This window comes from Myodes glareolus, chromosome X, assembly GCF_982192425.1.
Source record: "Myodes glareolus chromosome X, mMyoGla1.1, whole genome shotgun sequence".
NCBI classification, from domain to species: Eukaryota; Metazoa; Chordata; class Mammalia; order Rodentia; family Cricetidae; genus Myodes; species Myodes glareolus.
This window is the reverse complement of record NC_142053.1, coordinates 376,090-384,460: the sequence shown is the minus strand read 5'-3', so window position 1 is coordinate 384,460 and position 8,371 is coordinate 376,090. Positions and strand designations below refer to the sequence as shown.

At 38.5% G+C, this 8,371-nt stretch overlaps 1 long non-coding RNA gene across 2 annotated transcripts in view; it reads right to left on the bottom strand.

The window, feature by feature from the left end:
* LOC146889312 (uncharacterized) overlaps nucleotides 1–8,371 on the bottom strand; it is a 108,908-nt gene continuing 100,537 nt past the window's right edge. For both annotated transcript variants that reach the window (XR_015736903.1, XR_015736904.1), the window contains exon 5: nucleotides 1–697. This is a non-coding gene — a long non-coding RNA (uncharacterized LOC146889312). The remainder of the gene's footprint in view (nucleotides 698–8,371) is intronic.

The window sequence follows — 8,371 nt, the reverse complement described above, 5'->3', positions numbered from 1 at the left end:
CAGGCCAAGGCAGTTTCTTTATTAACCAATGGTATTTACAACAGAGAGAGGGGAATCCCATATCACCTCCCCTTTTCTGTTTAAATAAAAAGGAAGGTTTAACTTTAACATAGTAAAATTACATATAACAAACAGGTATCAAGCAATAATTACAGTTACAATATTTATATCTACTTTATCTTTAATCATAACTAAGTATAACTATCACTATGACTGTAAATTCTTCAACTCCATCGAAGACTCCAGAAAGATATAGTATTACCTAAATAAGCAGGAAGTGCTCTGTAAGCAACTTCTAAAACTCTAGAATTGACAGAGTCATCTTGTTGCCTTGATAGTTACCCAGAGTTCTTCTGTAATGTTGGCACATCCATCTTCAACCTACAGGCCCATAGTATCCAGCAGACTTTTCCATGAAGCAGGAAATTTCAAAGACAGTTCTGCCTATATTGGCAGTTTGTCACTTTCTTCTGTGTCCTGCAGAATGTCTGGTAGACTCTTTCATGAAGCAGGAACCCTAAAGGATGGTCTCATCATTTGGCAAGTTCAACAATCATTTCTCTGTGGCTCCTACATGTCCAGTTCACACAGCATACCATTAAGCAGTCCAGGCAAGAGCAGTTTCTTGTCCAAATGGCTAATAAGCTCCATATAAGGAGACTCTTCGATGCCCATCTTCCTTTTGAAGTAATCGGTGCTGCCAGGAACAGAAGTGTCTCACTGTCATAAAAGTCCTAAGTTCTTAAACATTTTAAATGCCATATTCTGTAGTCTTTGAAAGGTTTGAATAATATCTATCTAACTGAAATATATCTCTATATATCTAGAAAACCTAACTAACATGGCTACAAGCTTGACTATTATAGATGATTATTTATCAACCTACATTTCTTAATTATACATTACATTTTTAAATGAACTGGACAAACACAATACCTTAATCAATATCAGAAATATAACTATAACAAAACTGACCTTAAATTTGTATCAATAAACCAAGATCCATACCAATGCAAATCTCTATAGCATATTCCCCTTTAAATGTAGAGAAACATTTATAAACAATATTTGGGAATATGGATGTTGCTCTTCTCAAAGCTGCTTCTTGTTTTTTTGGGGGGGAGAGTAATTTTTTGAGGGGTATTCAAGGTGAACTTTTAGGGAGTCTTGGTGCCTCAAACTACATTAGCCTGGAATAAATCTACAGGTTCTCATCCTCTGTGGAAAAAAAGAAGAACCTCTTTTCTAGAGCAACATATCCTTAGACCCAAATTTTGAAGATAAGATAACATTGAAGTATATATGTTGGTTACTTAGCTCCTTCACAGTCAAGAAATTAAAAGAAAACACAATAATATACATAATCCAGATTCTCAGTCTATTCTTCATCTTTATGTGGCTTATTTTTATTACTCTATTCCTTTTTATACAAGTTTAATATTTATTTTATTATATTTACTCCTTTAATCTATAACTGCCTGTACTCTGTCTCTTTAAAGATGTTTTGTTTTGTTTCTTAAACCATTTATTTCTCTTTATAACTCTCTATATTCTTTTTCTTTTCTCTCCCAAGCCTACTTACATTTATCCAACACTGTGACTCATTTAGAGGTCTCTTATGTCTGAATATGTCCTATTGTGCATCTGTAATTCTTTATTGTCCAGAAGTGCTTCTTAAAATGCTAAGGACTTTTTAAAAACTTAAGCTGTGGCATTACTAGAGTATATAAAGTACTTCATTCTTGTTCCACATAGTCCAGCATGGTGGAAGTCTGTTCACTGCCTCTGCAAACTGTGCACATTGCCCCAGTTTTAGGCACATGACAGGTCTATGTTCCAAGTAAGCAGGTTGTAGTACATTGCTCACAAACCCCATTTAAATACTTGGTCTCCTGAGAGAGCCAGAGTTTGCGCTGGAAGCACGGCTCAGAAAGCTGACATTTCAAAGTGGCATGGCTTTTTTCTGCTACCACTGAGTCAGGAAAATCTCTCTCAAAGGAGCTGGAGTAAGCCACCAACAAACAGCAAGAAGCTGTGTTAAACTCTATATTTTTTTGTCTCGAATTCCTTTCTAAGCTTCTCAGGTTTTAAGTGGATTTTAGTTGGCCACATGGGTGCCAATTTGTTGGAAGAAAGCTGCTTATTGGTTCCCAACTGCTCAGCCCCAAAATAAACAGAAACTATATTATTTAAATCGTTGCTTGGCCCATTAGCTCTAGCTTCTTAATGGCTAACTCTTGCATCTTAATTAGACCCATCTCCATTAATCTGTGCATCACCATGAGGTCATGGCCTACCAGCAACGTTTCAGCACGTCTATCTCTGATTGCAGCTTCATGGCTTCTCTCTAACTCCTCCTTCTTTCTCCCAGCATTCAGTTTAGTTTCACCCACCTACCTAAGTTCTGCCCTATCAACAGGCCAAGGCAGTTTCTTTATTAACCAACAGTATTCACAATATACAGAGGGGAATTCCACATCATACATTCATTGAATTACATAAAGATATGTTGCTGTTTTACCTTGTCTACCTAAGGCACCTGACTGATCTAATAAAAAACTGAACAGCCATTAGTGAGGGAGGAAGTATAGGTGGAACTTCTGAGCAGGGAAAGTAAGTAGGAGAAGGAAGTTAGGCTTGAAGCAAAAAGAAAAGGAGACAACAGAGAGATACCAGGAACCAGATAGACAGACATGGAGAAAGTAGGAAAGTAGGACATACAGAATGAAAGGTAAAAAACCACAAGGCAAAACATAGATTAATAAAAATAGGTTGATTTAAGTTTAAAAGCTAGTGAGACAAGCCTAAGTTAAGGCCTAGATTTCATAATTAATAGTAAGTCTCCATGTAGTTATTTGTGGGCTGGCAGTCCCAATGAGAAAGCATATTACACTCTGACTCCTGAAAGTTGTTCTCTGACTGCCACATGCTAACTGTAGAATAAAGTAAAGAGTACCTTTGAGATACTAGTTCTTTGTCAGATACATGGTTTACAAATATTTTATACTATGTAAGTTGATTTTTCTTTTTCTTAAGAAGGTATTTTCTGCTGCCCTATTGTCTGCAAGGTCCTTGGCCCTGGAAGAGTTTCTGCTCCTGCACAGAGGAGATCCATCCAGAGGGGTAAGTGTGTGCCTGCCCAGCCAGATGGTTCAGGAACTGAGTACAGGGCCCCTCCAGCTCCTGCTGCAGCAGCTTCTTTGTTCCACACAACCCTGCTCCTGTACTGAGGCTATCCATCCAGAGGGTTAAGTGTGTGCCCCACCGGCCAGAGAGTTCGGGAACTGAGTACAGGGCCCATCCAGCTCCTGCTGCAGGGAATTCTTTGTTCCACATGACCAGACCCTGCCTCTACCAAGCCTGCCCTATTGTCTGTGAGGTCCTTGGCCCAGGAAGAGTTCCTGCTCCTGCACTGAGGAGATCCATCTAGAGGTCACTCCTTTCCATCTGCAAAGTCCCTAGGTCTACCAGTACAGCCATCTCCAGTGCAGGAGGGGTTCTAAGAGAGGAAAGACCAAGAAAATCCACCAAATACACACTCAGTCACAGCAAAGATTGGACCAAGATGCTAAGATTCTCCTGGCTGCATTTGAAGGAAGAGATGGGCAGGCACCAAAGCAAGAATTCCTCCAGCAACCTGAAAGGCAACATGACAACAACAGAATCCAGTGAACACAACAGGAAGACTTGAACACCCTATTCCAGAAGAAGTAGAAGAAATCGACTTTAAACGTAACATTATGAAAATAATAGAAGAACTTAAACAAGATGTGAAAACTCCTATAAAGAAATGGATGAGAAGACAAACAAAAACATAGAAGAAATGAATGAAACTCTCAAGGATATCCAAGAAAACAAAGAAAAAGCAATCAGACAAGTAAGGGAAACAGTTCAAGACTTGAAGACCAAAATGGAGGCAATGAAGAAAACACAAAATGAGGGATGGCTGGATATGGAAAATCTGGGTAAATGAACAGGAACTACAGAGACAAGTATAACCAACAGAATACAAGAGATAGAAGAAAGAATCTCAGACACTGAAGATACTATAGAGAAAATAAGATCATTGATCAAAGAAAACAGCAAATCCAATAAATTCTTAACATAAAACATCCAGGAATTCTGGGACACCATGAAAAGACTTAACCTAAGAATAATAAGGGTAGAAGAAGGAAAAGAATTATAGCTCAAAGGCACAGAAAATATATCCAACAAGATTATAGAAGAAAACTTTCCCAACCTAAAGAAGGATATACCTACGAAAGCACAGAAGCTTACAGAACACCAAATAGACTGGATCAAAAAAAAAAGCATCCCTTCGCCATATAATAAACAAAACACAATAAATACAGAATAAAGTGGTGTGGGAGAATTGTCTGTATTCTGTCAATCATATTTTAATAAAACGCTGATTGGCCAGGCAGGCAGTATAGGCGGGAAAGCCAGACAGGAAGTAGGGGTGGAGTAAAGAGACTGGGGGTATTCTGGGGACACAGGAAGCTCCCTCCATCACTCCTGCACAGACCGCCGAAGAGGCAGCATATAACTTGCCCAGCTGAGAAAGGTACTGAGCCGTATGGCTAACATAGATTAGAATAATGGGTTAAGATAAGTCATAAGAACTAATAAGTAGTTTAATGACTGCCTTGAGTTCTAGAAGAGTTTCTTTTACATATGTGGGTGCCTTTATATTAGGGGCATAGATATTCAAGATTGAGACTTCTTCCTGATGAATTGTTCCTGTTATGAGTATGAAATGTCCATCTCCATCTCTTCTGATTGATTTTAGTTTGAAGTCGATTTTGTTAGATATTAGAATGGCCACACCCGCTTGTTTCTTAGGTCCATTTGCTTGGAAAACCTTTTCCCAACCCTTTACTCTGAGTAGGTGTCTGTCTTTGTGGTTGAGGTGTGTTTCTTGTAGACAGCAGAATGTTGGATCCTGTTTTCGTATCCAATCTCTAAGTCTGTGCCTCTTTATAGGTGAGTTGAGACCATTGATATTAAGTGATATTAATGACCAGTGATCGATGACTCCGGTCATTTTTTTGGGTAGTAGCGTGTATGTGTTTTCCTTCTTTGAGTTGTGCTTGTGAAGGGTCGCTAGATGTCTGAGTTGATGTAGGCAGTGTTGGGAATGTTGGATTCCTTGGGTTGTGATTTTCCTTCTAGTATTCTCTGTAAGGCTGGATTAGTAGCTACGTATTGTTTAAATTTGTTTTTATCCTGGAATATTTTGTTTTCTCCGTTGATAGTGAACAATAGCTTGGCTGGGTAAAGTAGTCTGGGCTTGCATCCATGGTCTCTTAGTTTCTGCAGTACCTCTATCCAGGACCTTCTGGCTTTCATGGTTTCCATAGAGAAGTCTGGTGTAAGTCTGATAGGTTTACCTTTATAAGTTACTTGACCTTTTTCCTTTGCAGCTCTCAATATCCTTTCTTTAGTCTGAATGCTTTGTGTTTTGATTATTATATGGCGAGGGGATTTTTTTTCTGATCCAGTCTATTCGGTGTTCTGTATGCTTCTTGAACCTTCATAGGAATATCGTTCTTTAGGATGGGAAAGTTTTCTTCTATAATTTTGTTGAGTATATTTTCTGGACCTTTGAAATTCAATTCTTCTCCTTCTTCTACTCCTATTATTCTTAGATTTGTTTTTTTATTGTGTCCCACATTTCCTGAATGTTTTGTGATGAGAATTTGTTGGATTTGCTGTTTTCTTTGGTCAGAGTGTTTAATTTCTCTATGGTGTCCTCAGAGTCTGAGATTCCTTCTTCTATCTCTTGTATTCTGTTGGTTATGCTTGTTTCTGAAGTCTCTGTTCGTTTACCTAGATTTTCCATAGCCAGCCGGCCCTCGGAGGGGGAGGGGGGAGTGGGAGGGTGTTGGGAGGGGGGGCGGAAATGGAAACTTTTATAATTTAATAAAATTTACTAAAAAAAATAAAAAAAAATAAAATTTATTTTTATGTGTATTGATGTTTTGCCTGCATGCATGGGGCGGCGATCATAAGAGAGAGGAAACAGGGCAGCAGTCAGGGAGGAGTTTGTTTGTCTGGACTCATAATGGATATTTTAACATACCAAGGGAAAATATTTTAATCAGAAGCACCATTCAATTAATTTTATTATTTTACCTAAATTTTAATAATAGCAATGACATTTTTAATACCAAAAAGAACTGTTAGAGGAGACCTAATATCTACTGGAGTTTAAATGCACATCGTGTTCCACCAGAAGTACTTAAACCATAAAATCCTGAACAGTTAGGACTAGTGGACTCGGCCATTCAGAGGACTATAGAGAGGGGACAGTCACCAAGTGCCAGGTGAGCAGTGAAATCCAGCAGGGGCAGAGTCCTGGCAATTGAATAGGATGTTAGACTAGATTCTGAATAATTGGTAGAATGATATATTCAGTCAGTTCAAAGTCATGGGAATAGAGATAGCAGTAAGATTTATTATGAACATTTAATTGCAACAATGATCAAATAGGAAAGAATGTTCTATTGTGTGTACTTTTTGGACAAGTCTTCATGATTTCTGGCCTTTACATAAACAATGCTGTGAGGCAATTTCAGCTTAGGATAATTTTTCCTACACAATAACCCACACCCTGAAACAAAGTCAATGACAGAATGACCATTTAGACTAGAATTAGAATCTTAGCAATCAACTATACATACATACATACACACACACATATATATACATATATATAAATTTATAGTATGCATGTGGTATATATATTAAGTACATCTATATGCACTTAATGATTGACCATCACATATAGTATATATACTTGCCAAGTTTGCTGTCCTCTTATTCCCTTATAATAAAATAATTCAAATGCTAATGTCAAATCGAGTGGCCTTTAAAATAACGTTAACTGTGTATTACTGCAAGGCAAGGAATTTCCTACAAGTTATAAAAAAAAAAGAACTAATAAGTAGCCTGACCTAATGGGCCAATCAGTTTATAATGTAATGTAGACTCTGTGCTATTTTCTTTAGGAATTGCTGGCTATGGGGTACTGGGCAGGACAGAAACCCCAACAAGTCAGCCCCTCATGCTACATATGGCGCCCAGACGTGGATAACTGAATCCACAGAAAGCCTGAGAAAGCTTGAGAAAGAATAGAATAAAGCATATTTTCTTGGTAGCAGCAATTTCTCGGGTCTGCTCTGCTTGCTAGAGGCAAGCAAGCACTCTCATCTAAGAGAGGCTTCCTGACTCAGCTTTAGCTGCAAAACCTTGCAGCTCTTTTAAGAGGTCTTGCCATGAAACACTTAAAACGGTGTCGATGAAAAGCTGAACACATGCTTTTTGGTTTTCAGCTGTAGCAGGAAAAAAGCCATGTTGTCTTAAAATGCTGGCTTTCTGGGCCGTCCTGCCAGGGCAAACTCTGACTCTTTCAGGCAGGCAGTCCGACTGAGTGTGGTCTGTGAGTGGAATGTTGGTTGCAGCTTGCTTTCTGGCAGGGACCTTGAAACGCCATAGAGTTGTGGCAATAAAAGTGGCTGCAGTCGGTACCTCAGTCATGAGGCTGGAAAGCTAAGGAATGGGTTAATTCCAGCCGTAAAAGCCACAGTTTTAGTCCTCTCCTTAAAGACTCATGTAGTCAGAAAAAGAGAGATATATAGTAAAAGACAGATTCAAAGTTGAAGAAAACTTCTATATGGTTTACAGTGTGTTAAAAATATATGCAGGCTAAAAGGTTAAAGTCATTACAAATAAAAAAGAAAGAGAGATATAGGGTGTGGTGGTACACACCTTTAATCCCAATGCCTGGGAGGCAGAGGCATATTGACCTCTGTGACTTCAAGGGACAGAGGTAGAGATTGACCTCTGTGACTTCAAGGTGTGGTAGTACACACCTTTAAGCCCAATGCTTGGGAGACAGAGACAGACAGATCTCTGAGTTCAAGGTTTGGTAGCACACACCTTTGAGCCCAGCACTGGAGAGGCAGAGACAGAGGGATCTCTGTGAGTTCAAGGACAGCCTGGTTTACAGAGTTATTCCAGGATAAAGATATATACAGAGAACCTGTCTCAAAAAGCCAAAAGTAAAAGTAAAAATAAAAGAAATAGAGGTTAAAATAAAGATGGAAAATATACAGAGAATCTTGATACTGTATGTTATTATGCTCTCTTTGAATTGTTTGATTGTTGAGGAAGGAGCAACAGTTGCTAAAAGACATTTGTTTATAAATGCTGCTGAACTAACCCAAGATAGGCATTTTGAAAATACCTTGGCTTCAAAACTGAAGTCAAAAGGTATGTTACTTTGGAGAAGAGATTTTGCTTTTGTGTCCACAGAAGATGAGAGTCTGTGGATTCATTCTGAGTTAAGAAAAATCAGGTTGGAAAAAGG